Source organism: Bidens hawaiensis, unplaced genomic scaffold (genome assembly GCF_021521415.1).
Source record: "Bidens hawaiensis isolate Kalapana, Puna unplaced genomic scaffold, B.hawaiensis_p1.1 tig00000190_1, whole genome shotgun sequence".
NCBI classification, from domain to species: domain Eukaryota; kingdom Viridiplantae; phylum Streptophyta; class Magnoliopsida; order Asterales; family Asteraceae; genus Bidens; species Bidens hawaiensis.
Genome location: NW_027491020.1, coordinates 855,967 through 880,949, shown reverse-complemented (window position 1 = coordinate 880,949; position 24,983 = coordinate 855,967). Strand labels below are relative to the sequence as shown.

At 34.8% G+C, this 24,983-nt stretch overlaps 1 pseudogene; it reads right to left on the bottom strand.

The window, feature by feature from the left end:
* Positions 1–7,549: 7,549 nt before the first annotated feature.
* LOC143584711 (uncharacterized) lies at positions 7,550–18,430 on the bottom strand (annotated as a pseudogene).
* Positions 18,431–24,983: the final 6,553 nt, after the last annotated feature.

Genomic DNA, 24,983 nt, shown 5'->3' with positions numbered 1-24,983 from the left:
TCTAAGGTCGTTTGGTATTTTCGACATATTTGGTGTTTAAATGATGTTTAAAAATAGATAAATAAATGTTAAATATAAAAATTAATTCTGGAAATATTTTTTATAAAATTTCTTACTGTCAAAAAGTGTTTTGTGCAAAATTTCAAGATCCGAGACTAAACGGATAATTATTTGTGCTAAAAAGAACATAAAAACAAACTTTTAAAGCTTAAAACGCGTAAACCGGCAAAGTTCGCCTAAGCGAGCTGACTGGTGTATAAAAACCTTAAAAATGAACCATTTTCATGAAACTAAGTTAATCAAGTAAAAATAAATCATCCGAAAATAATTCGGATGATTTGGGTATTTTTATCCGAAATAACAGTTTCCGGCACCCTAAAGACGGAAACGGGGTCCCGCGGCCAAACGGGGCGTCTAAACCGAGCTCTAAATTCACGGCTTTAACTAAAATATCAGTCAAACACTATTTTTGGGTCGTGTGTGACCAAACTCATTTTTGAAACATAAAAACGGATAACCGTGCTAGCCACGCAAAACGAGGAAAACAAAATAATAATAATTTTGACGGTCAAACTCTAACGATATCACAATCTAAGTCCTGAAAAGTGTTTCGGGGTTAACATTGTCCCCGGATCGTGTACAGTACTGGGTTAACAGTGTCCCCAGACGTACCGGTTAACACGAATTTAAGTTATATTAATAGAAATTGTATAGTAACGACTTAGGATCGTATTACAGATCCGGACCGGTAGCCGTGCGCAGCGTTACATATTTGCTCACGAAAAGGTGAGTTTCACAAGCCCCTTTTTACTGAACTGTTTTAAATATTTTCCCGGGGCGGAAAGCATGTTTCTATCAAAATGTTTAAGTACATGCGAATCGCATGGAAATGAATGTATTTATATAATGTTTATTGTACGGGAATCGTACGGTAATGTATTAAGATGGTAATTGTCTGAGTTGCTAACAGTGTAAGGCCCGAAACAGTGTTCTGGGTTAACAGTGTCCCTAGAGGTTATTAAATGGGTTTCTGGGTTAACAGTGTCCCCAGAGGGTATTAAATGTGTTTCTGGGTTAACAGTCTCCCCAGAGGCTATTAAATGTGTTTCTGGGTTAACAGTGTCCCCAGAGGTTATTGGATGTGTCTCTGGGTTAACAGAGGTTTCACTTGTAGGCTCAGCATAATTTCATCGCTAATATATGATTACTATAATGATTTGTCGTGGTTTATTTAAATTTGTGAAACTCATCAACTATTCGTAGTTGACCCGTTTTCTTTACATGCTTTCTAGGTACACCCAAATTGGAATGAGTGATACGTGCTTGATGATGTGTGCTATTTTGTGGAAGCTTAGTGATCTTTATTTGTGTTGAATATGTTAACGTATTATCGGTAAAACTTATGTGTTAACGCCTAGATGATAATGAAACTCGGAACAATGTATTGCGATATAAATTAATGAAGTGGTGTTTTCTTTATAAGCAATGCTGTTGATATCAGATGCGTCTGTTGCATCTCGTTTACGTTTCCGCTGCGGTTACGGGGTGTTACAATAATGAAGGTATTTATATGATGGGTCATGGGCTTGATCCCATGGTCTATCTTCCTTCCATTTTCACCCAAGTCCATTACCCATATTACTTAACCCAACACAAGCCCAACTCATATTAACCCCTACTCAATCTTATTATTTTTCCATTAACCCAAGTAAACCTTTCCCACCAATATCAAATAATATAACTAATAGTACTTTTGAAATGTTGTGATGTTACAAAATCCCTCGTTTATTTCTGCTATTTAGTAATGCACCACGTATGGATCAGCCGGGAAAGAAACATGAGGAAGCTCATACCGCATTGTCGACTGATCATGGCATTATTAAAAAATCATGGTGTAATCAATGAGGATTCGGTGGGAATGACCAAAACATTCAAAGTGTTCAAGTTGACAGATTTACCAGGGTGGGTATACACACGAACTGACAGACATCACTAGCTTGTAAGTGATAACTTGAGATGGAGAGTAACAAGAGAAGATGTGGATGTTAGTGCATGGTTCTGCGTCTCGAGTCTTTGTATTTATCTCTAACGTATTTGTCGTTTTGATTAATGTAATAAACAATTAAGTTATATTGTAGCTCACTAATGTATGAGTCTAGTTCGCTAAGGATGTTTAGCGAACTAGCTCTAAGTTAATATCATCCTGATTCGTTAAGGATGTTTAACGAATCAGGAGATGATTCATTAAGTTATTTATCTAATTATGTATGTAACGAAGTAGTGTCTAGTTCGCTAGGGAATGTTAGCGAACTAGACCTATCTTCTATTTATAGTGAACTCTGTTCACAAGTTATTTAAGCTTTTGAGAGTTAATTAATGAAACCCTATCCAAATCTCTCTCGATCTTCATCTTAATATTATATATACACATACATACAATTAACACACATACATATAACGTATTATATACAATCAAGAGTAATCATGAACTAGATCCGTGTTAGATTAATCATATCTCAGATCTGTGATCTGTGTTAGATTAACGAGTTCAAACAATTGGTATCAGAGCAGGAGCTGCTCTCGATGCATCAATAATAAGGTATTGAATCTGAGTTTTTTTGTGTTCTTCGTGTTCTTCGGGTTTTGGTCAGATCTGGAGTAATTTAGTGTGTTATTGGTGGATTTGTTGGCGAATTCGTGTTTATTGATGGAAGAGGTAACTTCCTGTGTAAATTGGTGTTGAGTTATGGTGTATTGAGTGATTCACCATGGAAGAGCATGTTAACTTTTGATTCGGTTTATGATGATTTAGTGAGTGTTAAGTTAATTGGATGATGGATTTGTATTTATTATTGAAATCCGCATGTTTCTGTGGATTTTGGTGCTTAATTATGGTGTATTGAAGGTTTTGCCATGAAAGAGCATGGTTTCGGGTTGATTTATTTGGTGATGAATAAGTGATTATTAAGTTAAACTGATTATGGATTCGGAACGTGATGAAAATCCGGGTGTTCGGGTAGAATTTCATGATTTATGATGGTGATTTTATGATTTCACAATGGATGCAGCTTGAAAAATGCAGATTCCGGCCAGCTTGAAAAATTCGTTTTTCCGCCGAGCATTTCAGATCCAACCTGATTCGTTAGTTACTGTAGCTACTTCGTTAAGGATGTTTAACGAATCTACTGTAGCAATTCGTTATGGAAAATTTAACGAATTAAGTTAATTCGTTAAAGTAATTCGTTAAGGTTATGATAACAAATTAAGGTAATTCGTTAAGGAGATTCGTTAAGTTAAATATAACGATTTAAGGAGATTCGCTACGATTATTCGTTAAAGAAATTTGATAAGTTTATGGTAACGAATTAAAGTAATTCGTTAAGATATTGGTAACGAATTAAGCTAATTCATTAAGGTGGATGACGAAGTGTAAATCTTAACGAATGGGAGGCCATTCGTGTGACTGTTATAACGAATTACAGTTGGTAATTTATAACGAATTGTGCAGATTCGTTAAGTATGTAACGAATCAGTGAATGGTTGACGAATGTTGGATATTTATAACGAATTGGAGTTTAATTTATAAAGAATTGGAGAGCACGAACTAAGTTAACGAATGAGGTAGATATTTATAACGAATGGAGAGTTGATTCGTTAAAAAAAATTTCATGTGCGAATTTTTTCCTGAATACTTCTCGTGATTGAGATTTCATTCTCGAAAATTTTGGCGATAATATTTATTTTTCAAAATTATCGGTGAATTTTTGCCGGAAAAATCGGGAAAAATTTTCTTAATCAAAATTTTTCTGGGATGTTCCTAAGGTATTGGAGACTCTTCGTGTAAATTTTGGTAATATATTTTCCGGCCGTCTGTTTATGCGTTTTCGACTGGCCGAGGGGGAGATCTCGTATAATTTAAGGAGGAGTGTGTTTGTTTGTGAACCTTGAAGATTATTCAAAGACCTTGCTTATTTTTTCAAGAAAAAGGGGAGATAAAACTTTCATATGAGTTTATTTAGCTTGCATCTTCCTACGTTTGCAAGGTTTCTTGAAAAACTACTGCAATTCGGGTGGTAATTCATGCTTGCAAAGCTACGTTTGACTGAGTTTAAGACTGCAAGTGTTCTTCGATTGGTGATTGATCTGTTCAAGATTGAAACTTGACTATGTGGGATACAAGTGTCCGTTCGTTTACTTCTTTCTGAGGGACTTTGATCCTGACTATATTAGCTACGAATAAATGGCGGATTACTTCTGTTGAGGGGGACGATTCTCGAATGGGTTTATCTTATTGAAGAATATACGAGTCTTGTCATTTGATTGAAGAATTTGATCACTTGGGGTTTATTAATGAAGGTTGGAACTCTGAATCTTATGCCCAAATATTAGTGCATCTTTGCGAATGGGATGTGGAAGAGCTTCAAAGGGTATATTTTGGATACACGTTATCAAGAGAGGGAAAACCAAAGTGAAAGATGTTGAATGATCGAGTTGTTCACGAAGATGTGTGACGAGGTTAAACGTAAAGATATGTTTTCTTTACCAGTGCTGACATATAGCTGATGACTTGTTGCTGATTGTTAAAAGATTGAACCATATCATACGCCAGTGGATGATCGGGATGATCTCCAAGAGTTGCTCACTTTGAGGGGGAGATCTAATATGAGAAGCTACAAGTTATTGGTTTGCTGAAAAAGATTTAAAGATGGTTTGTCTGCACAAGCCCGAAAATCATCAGTCAAGGGGGAGTCTGTTAGTGCACGGTTTGTGACTGGTGATTTGCAATTAAAGTATTCAAGGATAAAGTATTCGATAGCTACGGAAAAGGGGGAGTCTGTTAGTGCATGGTTTCGGTGTCCGTAGCGATCGAATAAGTTATAGGTTGTCTAGTATGTGTATTTAAGGTATATTGTAAAATAGCCTATAAATAGGGAGGTCATGCTCATAATCTAGTAGAGAACTTGTACATAGATCTAAATTATCCTCTCCATAACTTATTATTCTCTCTAATGTATTCATCCATATTTATCAGTAAAGTATATATTTAAAGTATCAATTTCTTGTTGATGTATCGTATTAACGGCTAGATATTGGTCTCTATGACGTTCTCTCAGTGGAGGCAGAGGTGGATGAGCAAGTGGAAGAAGTGGAGGAACTAGGTGAGCCAGATTTCATGGATGTGGGTGGTGGTAGTGGTTCCCAACACGGGGGTTGGGATTCTTCGGCTGGTTATGACTCGTATGGTAATAATTGGGCCCATGTGGGGTCAATAAACGAGGTGGTGGAAAGGCATAGGCATTTGACATATGAGAATTGGCTAGAAGAGTCACGTGCTTTATTTGATCATCAGACCTTCATGGGGGCCTATGCTGAGCATGCCGAAAAGGAGAGACACGAGAGAATGGAGACGTGGAACCGTGCCCAAGCTTACGGGCGGGAGCACGAGATAAACATGCAATATTTGGATGATAGGAATCGAAGGATGCATGAACAATGGCATGCGGGGGAACCAGTTATACCGGATCCACCAGTTGTGGATTACACAACTTTACCACCGTATGACGGTTCTGTACGCTATGCCGAACCACCTCTTCATCATTCAATGTTGGTCGATCCTATGCAATCAATGGCACTACCACCACCACCACAAGGAGAAGGTAGTAGCGGCAACGATGAGGCGTTTGACTTTGTGCAATTTTTGGACTTCATGACGTCCATCTTAGGGCCGGCCCGACCGCCTTACTCCTGATTGAGTCTCGTCTTACCAGGTGAACATCGTTTTGTATATTTCTGTATAGCTGTTATCATTTTTGTTTTTATGTATTTTTGGGTGGATGGGTGGAGGACGAAATACTTATGATTAAGTATGATGGGTTGTGTTGAAAAGAAAGTTGTTTTTATGTAGTTTATTTTCATTTTTCTCTAAACCGTACATTGGGGACAATGTATCCCAAGAGTGGGATGAGGAAAATTTCGTCTGTTTTGAAAATTTTCGTTTGATCTAAAAAAAATAAAATAAAAAATAAAAAAAAATCTGAAAGTTTTAATTTTTTTTAAAGAAATCGGAAAGTGGTAAGATGGCGGGGTAAGGTTTTGGTCCCTTTTCATGGTCACAATTCCCTAAATAACATGTGCCTAATTGTTTTTAAAAGGAGATTATGTAGTTTTCTAATCAAGGTTAGCATGCTTTCGGTGCAATAACTTGCATAACAAGTTCTTTTACACTTGAGAATTGAGAAAGTAATGATTGGTGAGAAGGTTGATATTCTCTGATAGAACTTGTACATTTAGTGCATTTCGAGATCGTAGTTTGGCATGAGTGTAAAAGTGAAAGAAGCACTTAGGTTAAGCCTCGTCTGGATGAGTGCGAGTGTGGGTATTGGGGGTTGGGCCTCATACATTACATATATGAGCGTGGATAATGAGAGGGGCGTGGGGTTGGTTCCTTTAGAAAACTTTGTTGGGCCTATTGTTTCATTCAATCAACCCGGTGTTATATTGCAAGATGATCCGACTTAATAGGTTTCTTTGTAATTGTTTTAGTATTTATCAATAGGATGTAGTAAGCATTATATTTATTATGCTTTGATGTAAAAAGATGAGAATATATATATATATATATATATATAAAAGATGAGTATCATTACAGAACTGCTAAATTATTTAAGAACTTGAAGGAACCCTTGAAAACTAACGTTTTTTATAAAATGTTTTGTATGTTAATGTTATTTAAGTGTAGTTATATCATTTTTTATATCTACGTTTACGATTACAATTTTGAAAATTAGTTTTTATACATATCTATGTTATGTTTTACACTTATGTAAATTTGTTAGTACATAATTTTAAACATATGTAAACTTGTGATTAATATATGTAATTAACAATTTTTATATAAAATATGATAAGACTACTCTTAAATCATGTTAATATATAAAAAACATATAAAAAATGTTTGGTTGTTTAGAATTCCTGAGAGTTCTTAACTTTTTTAGAGTTCTTAAAGGATACTAACCATATATATATATATATATATATATATATATATATATATATATTGTATTAGAAATGCAATGTTCAAGTATGCAATGTTCAAGTATTATACAGTAAAAAAAATGAGAAAAAAAAGAGAAGTTAGTATGTATATAGTTGGTTATTTCATTAGAGCATTCTCAATAGGTTCTCCAGCCCCATCTTTAAAATTTAACCAAAAACCACAATTTCTTAAATTTATACACCTTTTTTTAAAAACTTCCCCCAACCCATTCTCCATTTCTATTTTTATATTCTCTTTTTGTTATTTCTTTCTCTTTCTTCCATTTATATCTTAACTACTAACTATTATGTCTTATTATCATTTTCATTTTAAACTAGTATTATTATTACTCATGCGTTGCAACGGGGCACGTCAAATGCATTACATGTATTACCAATAAAACACTACTACCAACAAAATCCAAATTACAATCTGATGCATTACATGTATATCAACACTCTAACTAGCTAATTACTTGCCAAAAGCCAAAACATAATCATAAAATACCTCGTTTATTCTTGAGAATAGAGTAGTCATTGATGTTCAATTAGATCTTCTTGAAGTTGATGATGTGCCGATCTATCTCTAATATGAAGATGACGCTCGATGAAGTCCATAAACTCAGTTGTGTGATCGCGCGACAATTCGGGGAGATCATCAAGTTGATCATACTCGAAGTTAAAATTATCACCATCAACACGCTCATCTTCAATGATCATATTATGTAAAATGACACACGCTTTCATTATAGTTGTTAGTTCACTCACTTTGAACATCCGGGACGGTCCTCGAATTATTGCAAATTTTTGTTGAAGTACACAAAATGCTCGCTCGATATCTTTTCTTGCCGATTCTTATGCTTTTGCAAAATATTTATTCTTATTCTCTCTTGGTGATGGAATCGTCTTCACAAAAGTGCGCCACTTAGGATAAATACCATCCGCAAGGTAATATCCCATTGTATAATAGTGATCGTTGACTGTGTAATTGACTGGAGGAGCATGTCCTTGAGCAAGATCCGAGAAAATAAATGACCTATCTAACACATTAATGTTGTTATGTGAACCGGGCATACCAAAAAATGCATGCCATATCCAGCGATCATATGAAGCAACTGCCTCTAAAATAATAGTAGGTTCACGAATATGGCCAGAGTGCATACCTTTCCAGGCCGAGGGACAATTTTTCCACTTCCAATGCATGCAATCGATACTTCCGATCATTCCGGGGAATCCTCGTTGTTCACCAACAGCCAGTAATCGACTAATATCGTCAGGGGTTGGTGACCACAGAAATTCAGTTGAAAAAACACTTATTATTGTTTCACAAAATTTTTTTAGGCTCTCCATTGCGGTGCTTTCACCATTGCGTATGTATTCATCCATAAAATCTCCGGTAACCCAGTACGCCATCATTCTTAATGCTGCAGTTATCTTTTGCATAGCAGAGAACCCAAGTCTTCCGGCATTATCTCTTTTTTGGACGAAGTACGGCTCGTTAGACTCTACCTCATTTACAATACGGAGAAATAGAGGGCGTCTCATCCGAAATCTCCTTCGAAACAGATTTGAGGGATATACCGGATCTTCTGCAAAATAATCAAGAAAAAGACGCTCGTGACCCTGAATGCGATCAAGTTGAATAAACTTACGACGTTGGCGATTATCACGATAACTTGATGACTGTCCATCGATATCCTCATTAAGTTCAACATCGCTCTCATATTCAGAGGACAAGTATGTCAACAATTTGCGAAAGAACGTGGAGCCATGTGATGAAAATCCTATGCTGCAAATAAAGATAAGTATGTTAACATATCAAATACCAGTAAACTAATTTGTGTGTCAACTGATGAGACAAATTTACTAGTACACATTCAGAGTCAATATATTTAAAGAATGAAAAAAACATGTTTCAAATGTAAACGAAATGGACCTATAAGCACTTATAAAGACACATTCTTGCAACCCTTTTAATCAAATCTTTGATTATGAAGATATATTACCGTAAAAAAAATGGATAAGAATCTATTTAACATAAAACCAAAACAATAAACAGTAGCAAATTGGAACACTCTGCAAGATTATGTTGGAGTGATCATAAGAGTAATGACTAAACCCATTAATTTATATATTTGTTTTTAGAATCCTATGCAATCTCCTAAATTTCTAGAAATATAATTAAAATAGAAACTAGTTCAAAATCTCCTGATTTAACATGCCAATATAATAGAAACACTCAACATTCACTATAATAAGAAATTCTTGATTAGAGTTTCTGAAGTATGTGTACCAACAAACTCTTAACAACTCATGTAATAAAAATAACATATCAATTTTCTTTTACAACACAAACTGAGTATTTCACAATCTAAGCAACATAATCGATTGTGACTAATTTTATCACAAACCCTAGAAATTGTATTATAGGGGCTGCATCAAAAATTACCAAAGGAAATTCGAATTGAAAACATTGAAATCAGATCTATGAATAAATTACAACAAATAAATGGATTTAAAGATGAAATACCCAAGAGAATATGAGAAGATGACATGAATCTAAGGTGGTGAAAGGGAATGGGTTTTTTCCCTATGTGCTAAGAATTCCCAATTTGATTAAGGTAGGGATTAAGGGGGAGAAGATGAGCGCTAGAAGATAGGAGGGAGAATGAAGGCGGGAGTTGGAAATGGAGTGATGTGGGCTTCCCTAAATTTGGAGGTATACTGTAGCTTTTCACTAAAATATAAGATGGGGTTTAGAGATAGAGAATGGATTGGAGTGGGTATTTGAATGATTTTTTTAAATTTTAGAAATGGAGTGAGATTTGGAGAATCGGTCGGGAATGCTCTTATTTACTTAGTTGTTTTGTAATAAGTCAGATTGGATCGTTTGAGCTACTTTAAATATTCCCTTTCATACCCTTACACCTGGCCCCGTTATAATCCGTTTTAAGACCTCTTGATTTGCATTCATGTCAAAGTATTTACATAGGTGGAGATTTGATGATTGTACAAGCGTATGTGAGGAGAATTGATTATTTGTGAAAATTTATGTATGATCATCAAGAAGAGGGTTAATGTGTAAATGTGTGTTATGTATGGGTAAAAACCGAAATCATGTTAGGTTTGGTTAGAACTCTATGGTTTTAATAGAACATCAAGTATACTAGTGCAAACCGATAGAAATGAGGGAATAGGGTTTGACTTGGGACCTTAACTGAATCAGAATTGTTGGTAAGATTGGAGGTTATAAGTGAAAATTTAATTAAAAAAAATTTGTGTTGAGGTGTTGCTTGAGGGCAATCAACGGTTAAGTGTGGGGATGTGACGGGTGAGTGGGAGTATGAGTCATATGTGTGCTTAATCGATATAAAAATCCATGCAATAAGTGTTAATTTCGTGGGAAATGGATAACTATTGTTGTGTGGTTAATAGCAGGATAAAAGGAGGTTCCAGAGCTATGATGGTGTATAACGGGGCAACCGAAGGAACCAGAGATTCGAGAGATGTTAGAATAATTGAAATATTAAGTTTGTGGCTGAGTTCCACCGTGGCCCACGGTCCAAATCACCATATGGAAAAGAAGCCACCGTACCGTGGAGGGTACGGTCACCGTGGAGGCCACCGTGGCTCACGGTGTGAACCGTGCGCCACTATTCAATTTTTCAAGAACAACACCGTGACCCACGATGTGAACTGTGGGCCACGGTCCGAGCCATAACTGCCAATTTTTCTTTGTTTTTAATCCGTTTTTCATTCTCTTTTCATATATCTCTCATGCTAGAACACCTTAAGGATGGTTTTGAGAGTGCAAGAACAATAGTTGGTGGATTGTAATCATTAGTTTGGGTTTGTGATTCGTGCGATTACCCTAATTGATGTGTGGATGAATCAAACTATGTGTGGCTAGTCCTCTTTATGTTCTCTCCCAAATTTTAAGGTTTCAATTGACTATTTGTGAATCGTTTATGTTATTTGTGGGATAGTAATTTGATCATATGATTGTACTGCTATAGTGATTGTGAGTTTGTTTTGTAATTGTGAGTATAGTATAAAATCGTGTTCTTGACTATCCATTCTTGGTGCCATAGGCAAACGAGATTTATTAGAAGAGAATTAGGGTTAACTATATTAAACTGATTATCGAGTGACAACCTTGCATTTTTATAATCCAAGTACTTAGTCCTGTTTTATCACTTTCAAACGCATTCTCATGAACTATGTCTATGTAATTCATCCCAAAAGTAAATGTTAACATTATCAATACTGAAAACCTTAAATCGGGGGAGAACATTGTTTCTCATATTGTTTTAAAACTTGTTTATTTGTTTCAGTTATTTTCGTTAATCAAAATCAACAAACCAAATACCCGAATTTACTTTTTGCACTTAGTTTAATATAGATAAATTTCATAGCTACTTAATAACGCATTTTTCACAAACTCTTTGTGTTCGACACCCGCTTACCGCTATCTGATTAGTTGATATCGGTTTATTTTTTAGTTAGTCTTCGACCTCATGTCAAGGGATAAATTTTTTGTTTTTCTCGATGAGGATCAATGAATTCGATATTGATCTACGAAACAAAAATGCACGGTGCTTGTTTTGGTGCGTTTCGGTACTAATCGATGAACGAAAACGACCAAGGACGTACACAGGATGTAAATAATAACGCGTTGAAGCTCATTAGAAATTTCGGCAGAGTTTCGGTACAATTTGGTCTCACGTAAAATATGAACACTCTTTAAAATGAAACTACGTAAGTCTATTTATACACATCACTCAATTGTTAAACATGAAATTACATTCGTTATGCTTGATCTTGCTCTCATTCTTTACATGTGTTGCACATTTGTTACCCATTCATGCTCCTCATTTGTTAATTTGAACTCGCATGCTCATTCGTTATATAAGTCTTCCCATTCGTCTCCTATGCATACTTCACTAACGATTGAGTCTTATATCTAGCGTACGGAGTTTTTGTGATTAGCGAATGACAATATTTCTTCAACACACACAATATTCTAATAATAAATGACACGTCGGTTCAACTCCCAACACTTGTCACATTTTATGTACTAATAGACTCCCCTTTGACAATTGCTGGAGTTCACTAACCTTTATTCTTTGTCGCTTTCAGTTAGTCTTCACGCGTGTCTTTATACAGGTAATTCCATGTAGACAATGAACTAACAAACTCCCCTTTGGCATTAACAATACGTCTCCAATCTTTATCAGCATCAAGATTGTACACACAATCAGCATCTTCACTCCCCCTTAACTCGAATACTCTGCCATAACTTAAAATTCACCATCTTGAGAAGATTTAAGTATTGAATCATCATCATTCTATCAAACATGCAGTCATTCAACATATTCCATCAATAAACCATAAAGATTCTCTTGATTTAGCATTTTAGCACAAAATAGTATGAACAAGATTGCGTAATGGCGAAAACATTTTTGTAACTCAGCAAAACAATTTGAAAATGTATATTGTTTGTCAGAAGATCAAAAATAATCTTGAAAGAAAAATATTTTTGGCTTTTACAAACTTTATGCTATAACACACCCAAATATTCTTGACGTTTCAAAATATTTATCATAACACATCTAAAATATTTTTGTATCTTTCTCAAAAGTTCAAACAAAAATCAAAATACGATAAGCACTACATATTTTTGTGAGAAAAATAATGATATGAGATCATATTGACTAGTAACGTCCTAGACACCACTTCAATGTCGATATTATTATGCACATAATCCAACGATGATTGCAGATATAATTGTTCACTTTAAACTTTATACATATCCTTCTGTAGCTTTATGATACGTTTTAAGATCCAATTAAGCACAAATCTTATGTGGACCCTTATGTGGACCCCATCTATCATACACAATTTATATAGCTTATACAGTGAATTTCACATTTATACATTTTCTTTTCCTACAAAGATTAGCTGTGACCCATGCAAAAATAACAAAAATAATATAAAGCAGAATGTTAAAATTTTCTCTTAAGATCAGTACTACTACACGCAGATAAGATTCCATTTTAACAAAATAAAAGGATAAAATAAGTTGAAGTTGTACATGGCCTTAACCTCTAGTTCGATACATGACTTTCACACGTTTGTGCTTATAGTGTACGTAGAGAAGGTCCAAGGCTTGTACAAAACACCAAGAAAATAAAGCAGAATACATAGGCCTTAGCCCTCAATTCGGTATTACTACATCGAGATACGATCTAAGACTTAAGCAAAAAATAAAGAAAAAATAAAGTTGAATTTCTTTGCAAAATAAAATAAAAAATAAGTTGAATTTGTTTGAAAATGAACGCATGTACACACGACAATCTTGATACTTTTTGGTACAAGCATTTAGGTTTATATCTTCTCAGCAATTATACGATATTTTAAGCCTATCATACACATCAAGTAGTTGAGCTTGCACTTTTTAGTCTAATTTATTAATGTGTTAGGTACTCTAAGTCAATATACTATCATTTCCCATACATGTCATCACATTTATCAAATTATATTTTTCAAAATGGATAACATATTTTTGTATTTTTATATTTTTCATACAGAAAACACAATAATTTTGGAATTTTTTGATCCCCCCCCCCAAAAAAAAATAAACAATAACAAAAATTTGTAGAAATATAACAATAAACGGAAAAACAAAAAACGAATAGCGATCGTCCAACATGGATAAAAAATTTTAAGATTTTGTTCACCAAAAAGAAATATTGCATTTAAAAGTGTGAATGGTGAACAAGTTTGTTGGTTAAAATTTTTATGAATTTTAAATCTTTGCAAGTAGCAACCAAATCAAACTAAACCAATATGCCAAGATATACACTATCAACTAATTTTATTTAGCAACAATCCATATGTCGATAGATCTTCTTGGATATCCCTGTACAAAACTAAATAATTAACAAGAAACTGGAACCTAGACCATAGTCTTAGGTCGACCAGTATCCTCAACATGATCACCAACAACTGACGGGATTTTTGGTTTCCAAACTGGTATCGGATTATCGACTTGCTGTGTAACATCCTAATTTTGGTTTTATTAATAGAATAAATATCGTCTATTTTATAGTGGGTCGTTATCGGTTTAGAGAAATAGAATACGAGTTGGGCTAGTGTTGGGTTAAATGGATATGGATTATGGACTTGGATTATGAAAGAAAGAGGAAAGGACCATGGGCTTAAGCCCATGATCCATAATTATATAAACCATTAATCCCTCATTTAATTCATTCTCACACATTCCATACACCACCCAAAACACACACTTAAGATTTCTCTCTAGTTCTTCCCTATCTACACCGAAACCAAGAAGGAAACCGAGCACCGACCCGAGGTAATACTAGTATGATGTTTTATTAGCTTAAACCCGTCAGATATAGTCACGAAACGACGAGCCGACACCGTTAAACCGTTTAAGTCACGAGATCCGGATGGAATCGGGTATAAACCGAACCTATGATGAGATTAGGGGTCACCCTAGCTCAGATCTGGATCGAACGGGATGAAAAACGGTGGAAAACGAGCTAAAACCCGTTTTTCCGGCGAAATCGCGTTTTTCCGACGGCTTTCCGGCAATGACGGCGCCGGAAAGTGGTACGAGGTTAAGGGGGGAATGTCAGGGAATGTTCTGACATTCCTGACCTAACCCTAGTTCGCTACAAGAATATAGCGAATTAAAGGTGATTCGCTAGCTAGTTCGTCCATGGGAACATAGCGAACCGATTACAGTTCGTGTTCAATTCGTTAAGGGAAAGGGATAACGAATCACCCTTGATTCGTTATAGCCAGTTCGTTAGAAGAGAGAACGAATTAAATGGGCTAATTCGTTATATGGACTAATTCGTTATGTGGACTGATTCGCTAAGAGTTCAATTCGTCATAGGGTTCAATTCGCTAACCAGATCAAACGAATAAGGCCTGATTCGTTATAAGGTAACGAATGGGTTCATTCGTTAAGAACCCCATTCGTTAAAGGACTGGGACGAACTAGAAGTTTAACATAATGACAGAATGGTCCCTGGACTTAGAAAGGAATGATTTAATTACAAATAAGCCCTTGAAATTTTAAGTAACATATCATTCAATGATCCAAAATGCTAATGGAAAATGTGTTAAGACAGTTAATGGAAATTAGCTCGACCCCAGCCAGGGGCTCTGCCCCTTGGACCCTGCTAGGGGCTTCCGCCCCTAGACCCCGCTGCCAAGGGCGCTGCCCCCGGACCCCCCGTTCGTTGTGGGTAGTAGCTAAGACTAGAAAGATGATATGAGTAGTGATAGTTAATTGATACATGTAAATATTATACAGTTAGCCGTGCACAGCTCAAGAAGGGAATAACGATTAACGGAGAGCGTAACAGGATCCAGGTGAGTTTCTAGCCCCATTTATGTGTTATGTTTTCGGGGCTGTGTGCATACTCAATATGGTTGTTAATATGCTTATCCTAAGAGATAAGTGTATGCCTTATGTGAATAATGTGAAATGTCTGAATGATTGCTTGATGGTACGTGAACGATCTTCGGATATTGCACATACTGTCAGGTTGTAACGCTATGTATAAGGTAAGTATGATATGTATGCTTATGTGTATGAACGTGATAAAGTTAATAAAAGAAGGAAAGGATGGTTGTATGGTTGTATGGTTACGAAAAGGGTACCGAGCCCTAATAATACTCGAGGTATGATGTATGGCTGTATGGTAACGAAGAGGGAATCGAACCCTACTAATATTCGAGAACTAGGGAACCGAACCCTACTAATATTCGAGGAAAGAGGGTACCGAGCCCTAATAATACTCGAGGAAGGAGGGTACCGAGCCCTAATAATACTCGAGGAAGGAGGGTACCGAGCCCTAATAATACTCGAGGAATGTAGGGCGTAATGCTCTTTATAAAGAATGATATGAAAGCAAGTTAGTACAAAAGAAAGTATGAAAGTATGAATGAAAGAAGATAAGTTTATGTGTATTGTATAATGTATGATTAACTAGGACTCACTCAGCGTAGCTGACTTTTAGTATGCACGCAGGTGAGTAGGATGAGGCAGCTCGCTTGAGGGGGCACGTGGCATTGAATAAGAGGCTGGCATCAGAAAGCTCAAGACGTGATATGTTTTAATTACTTTGTTTTTGAAAGACAAATTGTTTGTTTAAGACAAGTTTTGGATTGTTACGAAATGTTTTATGAAAGTTTTTAATGTTCCGCGAATGTTTTAATTAACTCTGATATTTAGAACTGCGTTTATGAGTAAATCCAACACGAAAGTAGGGCTACCGGTAACGGGGCCTTACATGCTGTCTCAAAAATTTAACATCATAAGAACAATGAGACTTTTCAAGAGATTTTAACAATGAATTTATATAAACTCTTTGTTGTTTAGGTTTTGTTTAAGCGTCTTAAATTTACCAAAAGTTAATGAAATCTTGTTAAACTCATCTGGCAATTTGAGTCGTCTCTTGTAAGGACAATCAACAACCAAATGTCCTTTGACATTACAAGAGAAACACTTTCTCATTTCAACACGCGTAGAAGATGATCCTGTTACAAGCTTAGTCTCAGAGGGTTGAATTTTCTCATGTTTTTCTTTTGGAAAAATTCAAGATTTGAACACTTTGCAAAATTGTCTAATACATCAGAACCAGTAAATTTGACAAATTTGTTCTGTTGAAACAATACTGTTTTGGATTCCTTTTGGGATTTTGATTTTGTTCTTTTCATTTCCCCAATAGGCATCACTGATGCATCACAATTAAGAGAAACCGAGTGATCACAATCATACACTTTTTCAACACACTCAAGTTTAACAAGAGCTATCAAAATAGCTCATCAGCAAACATCTTGTCAACAACTTTTAACTTATAAACTTTCTAGTTTTTGCCCTCAACACTCAGTTTAGAAAATGCATCACAATTAAGAGAAACTGAGTGATCACAATCATAAACTTTTTCAACACACTCAGGTTTAACAAGAGCTATAGGAAAGAGCTCATCAGCAAACATCTTGTCAACACCTTTTAACTTATAAACTTTCCAGTTTTTAACCTCAACACTCAGTTTAGAAAATGATTTTGATCTTTTTGGAAATAACTTTCTTCTCACATGCCCTTGGTGTAAAAGCATTTTTTGTTTACCAGTTTTTTGATTTTTTAGCACTCTGTGGTTCATAAAGAATATGATTTTCAATAGGTATGTTTTCATTCTTGTAAACCGCCACTGGTTCAACCACATCTTCAAAAAGAACATCATTATCAGTCTGACAGAATACCAGATTGCTTTGAATATGAGATTTAGAGTTAAACAATTTGTTTCATTCTTAACGACCTTCTTTGAATCAACTAGTTTAACTTTCTCTTCATTGATTGTTTTAACCTTACTAACAGTCATAGGAGAATCTACTGTCACTGGAAAGTTAATGGCCACTTCTTTTAGATATACCGTGTATGGTCGTATGGTGTAATCATTATGAAAAGAAGGAGAGATTTCAACAAAACCTAAACCAATTTTACCACCCTTTTGGTGATTGTTGTTAACTTCAATAATTTCATTAAGTAGAAAAGATGAATTTATAAATTTACCGAATTTATTCTTTAACTCCGATACCTCATTTTCAAGCTCAGTTATTTTGGTTCTAAGTATCAAAATCTCATGGTTAAATTAACTGAAACCACAACTTTCAAATCATGATTACTATTAGAAAAGGCATAAATCTTATCTTTATATTCTTGATCAAATTCAACCACTTGCCTATAGTTATCATGAATAATAGTTAAATCCAATACTAATTAATCATTGTGTTGACGAAGTGATTCAAGTTTTTTATTAGTGAACATAGATGATATTACATTATTAGCACAAATTTCACAAATAAATGAATCAGATGGTTTAGAAGACACCTTAGGTGACGTTGGCACATAATCAGAAGATTCATAAAGATTATGAGGAAAAATCACATGGATAAGCATGATAATCTCCATTGCATTTAGATCTTCATTAACATTCATTGATGTTATGGTCTTGGATATATCATCAACAAGCATAGACCAATCATCATCAATATGAGATTTTTTCAAATCCATTAACCAACCTTCATCAACTTCAAACTCAAATGATATGGTGTCACAAGTTGAGGACAAATCTGAAGACAATATTTCCTCTGATGAAATAGGAAACTCATCAGTCACTGTTGATGTCTGAGAAGAATCAGATGATGATGTTGGAACAATCTTTCCAAGAAAAACCCCTGAATCTTGAACATAAAGAATGTCAAACAATCTTTCTTTAATCTCTTCATTTGATACGTGAGCTTTGTTCTCATCCAATGCCTTCAACAGATCCAAAAATCTCTCGATCATCACCATTTGACTTTCATCAGGCAAGTGCTTGAATGTATCAAACTTGGGTTTAAGACGTTGATAAACACGGGCATATTTTCGATCAAGAAAAATCAATATCTCATATGAATTTCGGCATGTTCTGAATACTCATCTGGATTATTCGAATTCATATAATATATTAAATGATGTTACTAATTTAAGGATAATAAATGCCTTTTGTTCATGATCATACTCAACTTTTTCACAAGAATTCCATTCAAAATTTGGTTTGTAGGGGCCGGAACCAAACAGACGGAATTGTTCATCCCTCAGCGGAGGACAAAAAGCCTTCACTTTTATCGGTATCAACAAATCTTTGTCAATCAAACCGATATATTCTTCAAAATGAACTTTCCAAATCGTGAGATCAACAATATATGTAAGCTTTGGAACTCCGATCCCCTTAGAGAAAGAACTGTACGACATGATCGATTTTGTAATAGATGAGTAATAATAAGGATCCATCTTTAAAATTTAACGAATAAGCGAGCGGAACGCCGAAACGAGAATCATATAATTTTCTTGATCAAAATTTGAAATGATGTGTTTGATCGAACCAAACTTTAAGTCGTTGAAAAGTTTGATTAGCAGACCCTCGTTAAACTTGTTAAAACTTCCGGCTTAAGTTTTCGTAGTATTTACCAAACTGCCACTGCAGTTACTTACAAGACTGCCACTGCTGGAATATTACGAAACCACCACTGTAACAATATTACCAAAACTGCCACTGCAGTTAATTGCGAAAACGCCACCAGCAGCAAAAACTCAAACAAACTCAAACGAACGCCACGAGTTGACCTGAAACAAAACTTTCTCCAAATAATTCTCTTAAATGAGTTACACTCACGTTGTCGAAAAACTTGATCAAATATTTCACCGAAAAACGATCGATAAAAATCTCTTCCGGTTTGGCCCTTTTGACTAATAAAAGTCAATTATCTAAACGCAAAACAAATGTCCAATTTCGCCTCGCGCGTTCAACCCGAAAATTCGACCCAACATCCGAACTTTACTCGTTTAAACTTCTTTTTCCGAAAAGCCTAACATATCGTCGGAGGCAAACTTCCAAAAATGCCCTTGTAGTAGACTTTATAATTTGATTTTGTCAATGCCAAATTTAGCCTTTGCCTCCGATTATTTTTGAACAACTAAGAATACCCCTATGAACTATGTGACCTTATGGCATGAGACTTTAGCTGCAACTTTAATTCTCAAATGTAACAATTGTCGTGCATAATCTTGAAAATAATATTCAAAGATTTCAAATTCACATATATTTACATGCATACTCCCTGAAGCATACTTTCAACTAACCAACAAGTTCACAAATACCTAACTTCTCCATATGCTTTGCAATTTAGATTAAGTCAATGAACAATTTATAAACTTCAGCGTATGATAAAAAACAATAAACTCCTTAAGCGTATGAACCCAGTTATAAATTATGCATATGAAGGTTTGACCAATCAAGCGTATGAGTAAAACACACAGATCAAAATGGATGCGAATGAATAGAGATAGAAATGATACATGGATGATCACATGCTCAAATAGTCACAAACTCAACACCGAAAACCTAAACGTGAACTCAAATCGGATACCAAAACGTACTCGGATAAAATGAGATCAATAACGAAACACAAATCAGAATAATCGACAGTTAATCAAATCAACATATTGATGTAACAATGTGATGCTATCTAAATAGAAATGTGTTGTAGCTTACTGGAAAAACAAATATAGCCGGAAAACGGTTTCTTTGCCGGATAATTCTGTTATTGGCGGAGAAAATTGTTTGTTGCCAGAAAAACGTGAGTTCGAGGGAAAATTTTGTTAGGTTGCCGGAATAGCGGTTTTTGTCACCGGGAAAACGCAAACTCAATGAAAACTTCAAATTGAACCAAATTCAACCATGAAATCGATCGTATATCAATCCTAATCAGTTCTAAATGTCAAACAACAACTGATTTTGATCCGAATCAACCAAAATTCAATTCGAAAAACACGAACAAACGAAATCAAAATCGAACACGTTAGAAGCAACGATTTACCACGATATTCTGCGATTAGATGTAGAATCGAGCACCGAAAGCTCTAATACTTGTATTCCCCGATTAGGATCGATGAACTCGATATTGATCTACGAAACCGAAAATGCATGGTGTTTGTTTCTGTGAGTTTCGGTACTAATCGATGAACGAAAAATGACCGAAGACGTGCACAAGTTGTAAATAATAACGCGTTGAAGCTCATTAGAAGTTTCGGTGGAGTTTCGGTACAATTCAGTCTCTCATAAAATATGAACTCTCTTTAATCAATTTATACCCAACACTCATTCGTTAAACATGAAATTAAATTCGCTATTGATATGCTGAAAACGGTCTATAGAAACTTAACATAACTTAGACACTCTAGTTTTAAATTTATAAATCTAGACTCTACTAATGCTCGACCACTAGACACACAAGTGTACCTATCGACGGTAATAAAGCCTAATGAAGTCCGGATATCGAACCCAAAGGACACTAGCGACACCTAAACTAGACTCTGACTAATAACTTAAATAAATAGATTTAATTGATTTTTGTATTTTTTAATTATTAACTATAAATTAAAAAATACTTAAACTAAAACTGACACGAAAACTAGACACGTGCAAATCGGACTAGAAATCAAATAGGGCAAATAACTACCTAGGTAAGGAATCCTACTAGTCAAATCGTAAACTCTTGGAATTGCATTTATGATTGGTAACCAGATTCTAAAAATATGAAACTTAAGGAATAACTAAAGTATGCTAGATCACCTCCCGGTGTCACCAACAATACCTAAGAACCCTAAATATCATGTAAAGCTCAACGGTTTAATGGTTCGGATTACCTCCCGGTCTCACCTTACCTAACTATGCTAATGTACCCAAAGACTAAATTACCCCCGGTCTCTCTATTCACAAAACACCCTAAGGCGAAAGGGGTATTCTACTGAATTCAGATATAACTCGAATCTGTAAGAATCTAAGGGAATCTAGGGTAACTCACTCCTATGCAATCACTACCCAAACCCGCAAAAGACGAAAAACATACGACACTTGATTACATCCCGGTCTCTCAAGTGACATAATATAAGGTATATTTAAACTCTCAATTTCCGCTCATATGGAATATGTTAACAATAAAAGACATTCACAAAGGCGCGTGCAGAACAATAAATTGATTATAAATTAATACCAAATACGTATAAGCATCATAACCAAAGAACAGTAAAAAAACTTTATCAAAGCATCAACCAATCAATAACAATCCAAAACCGAAAATCAAACGAGTCTAAAAAGTATTCATTCAAACCCAGGCAGCATAACAATTCAACTAATCATAATTATGAACGAGACAAAGATGTAAGCAAAGTCACGGTTCATCGTAAACAAATAATAATAAATAAGCTAGTAGCATGCTTGCTTTATTAATTAACCTACTTGTGTGCTAGCTTATCTTCATTAACGATTCTGACTTTCTTGAACAACCAACTTGTTTGCTTCAATATTATTGTTTCTTCAAGTTTCAAAGTAGCCAAAACAGGGGGCGGCCCCTCTAACTTGCGTCTCTCTACTTATCAATTATTCTCTTATAACCAGCCTAAAGACCAACAAAGTTAACCGACCCTGTTTCAAATTACAAAGGACCACATTAATTCAATTGACAAAAGTGCACGTGAATGCTTATAACTCTTTTAATTCATATCATACATAATGAGTTTATTAAAATTTCTATTATCATTTATTATTTCCATTAAACTTCATTACATATAAAAGAAAATTATAATTTTTGTAGAAGTAGTATTAAAAGAAAATCATACTAAACATATTTGATGTTCGCTTATTTGTTAAAAGTTTAATAATTATATCTTATTTTAGCCCGTTGTCTCTTTTATTCTTTTAACACCTAATATGAGCCAATTGAGACTTATTCTTGATAAAAACCAACTCACAGGTAATTTAAAGTGCAAAAAGTATCTATATATTTTATATATAATTTATCCCACGTCATCTATGCTTGATATTGGTCTCATTCCTTACATGTGTTGCGCATTCGTTACCTATGCATGCTCCTCATTCGTTAATTTGAACTCACATGATCATTCGTTATATAAGTTTTCCCATTCGTCTCGTATGCATACTTCACTAACGAATGAGTATTGTAACTAGCGTATGGAGTTGTTGTGATTAGCGAATGGCAAGATTTCTTCAATATACATAATATTCTAACAATAAATGATGAGTCGGTTTAACTCCCATCACTTGTCACGTTTCATGTACTAACAGGCTCCCTGATATACGTCTATTTATACATCTCGAATCCTTTGTAAAGTTGTGTTTCTTTAATGTATCAAGTTCGGTTTAGTTCATGTTTAGTTCATCTTTTATTAATTAAGGTTTTGAGTCAAGTTTATTATATGTTTACGTGTTTTATATCTTTCGGTGTCTTGCATGTTAAACTTAATTCTTTCTATATTTTCATGCAAAGTTTAAGTTCGTTTTGCTCTTTATTGATTACATGATTACTCCACTTAGTGTTTGGATTTGTTTTCATGTGGATGATGATTTGTAAGCGAAGAAAAGAAGTTCTAGAAGTTACTTATCGTTGTTTGAGAGTCAAGGAAGAGATCCAACATAAACAAGCAACAAATAACAAGAAAATCCGGAAACCCCTCCCTAAGGCACGCTGCGTTGCGCGGAGGTGAAGCCAAAGGGGGCCGCGCGGCGCCTAGGGCTCACTGTTCACGCGTTTTGCAAATTTTAAGGCCCACCTCGTCGTATATATATTATTATAAACCTAAACGGAGAAGGAACCATTCACAGCCGATTTTGGAGAGGAAAGAGCAAGAGGTTGAAGGTTTTTGGAGTTTGATTACATTAGAGATCATAGAGCTTTCACACGATTGTTCAAGGGTCGATTAAGAAGGGTTCTTTTGTTCTTCTTCATTATCTTTGTTCAATTTATATCATGATTCTCTTTTGTTTACTTGGTTTTAGTTATTTGTCTTTGATTATGACTATTCTAGGCTAAACTTCATGTCTACCTAGGTTTGATGAGCATGTTTGATGCTTGATTCTTGCTTTGGACTAATGTTTTGATTATGGTTTCGTTTTATTAATAGTAAAAGACTTGATTTTGCTTTCATGATGCATATGAGAATTTTTTATCTTGATTGATTATTAACTAGTGCTTCACATAGATGTTTTATCTCTTGATTGTGTTCTTAGATTTAGGGTTTATGTTTAATCATTACTTGTTGTTTTGATTATTGTGATTGAATGGGCCCATTAGATCATAGAAGCTTGTTGATGGTTGGTTAGGGTTTTAAATGTTCTACTAAATTCCAATAGCTGTAAGGTGAGTAGTTGTTCATGTGTCTTGGTCAATCGCATGCTAGGATAGATTAGTGAAAATATTCTTGCTTATTGTGTTGATCCTTGTTCATGATGTCTTGTTTAGCTTATCAAGTTATCTAGGGTTTAGTGTTTCGTGAGATCACTTGCTTTAGATACTATTAATTATCCCTATTTGATAACCGTGAAGAAATCAATATAACTGATTGTTTAATAATCTAATATTTATTCTTTAGGATTTTACTTGATGCGATCAAGGGTTCTTTAGGGTTTGTTAGATGAATATATTCAGAAATCAGTTTCCATATCATGTTATTTGTCCATTGCTTGATGATTGTTGATACATGGGATTCTTACCTAGGTAGATTCATTCTCTATTTGATTTCGATCTTGTGATTAATTGCTTTCTTCTAGTTTACTTGTTTATTTTCTTTCTTAGTTTTAATCTTAGTTTAAAAACCCCCCTTAAACATTAATAATAAATAGTCGTGTCGTAAGTCGAGTCTAATTAGCTAATTAACGTAATTTATAGAGTCTTGTGGGTTCGATATTCCGGACTTACTTAGCTTTAGTACAATTGACCGGTTCACTTGCCGGTGTTTTGTGTAGTTGAGTCTTAAGTCTAGTTTTTATTACTTGTTTAGTTTAGCTAATATTTAATTGACTGTTTCTAGCATATCACTCCCCTTGATAGTTGCAAGAGTTCGTTAACCTTTAGTCATTGTCGCTTTCAATTGGTCTTCACGTGTGTCTTTATACAGGATAAAATAAGTTGAAGTTTACATGGCCTTAAACTATAGTTCGACACATGACTTTCACTATAGTATACGCAGATAAGGTCCAAGGCTTGTACGAAACACCAAGAAAATAAAGCAGAATACTTAAGTCTTAACACTTATATCGGTATTACTACATGCAGAGAGGATCCAAGACTTAATTAAAAATAAAGAAAAAATAAAGTTGAATTTGTTTGCAAAATGAATGCATGTACACACATCAATCTTTAAACTTTTTGGTACTTAAAGCATAACTGAGAATCAAGATGTAATATCACTAGATTTGGCAAACATTTAGGTTTATATCTTTTCAACACTTATATGATATGTTAAGCCTATCATACACATCATGTAGTTGAGCTTACGACACTTTTTA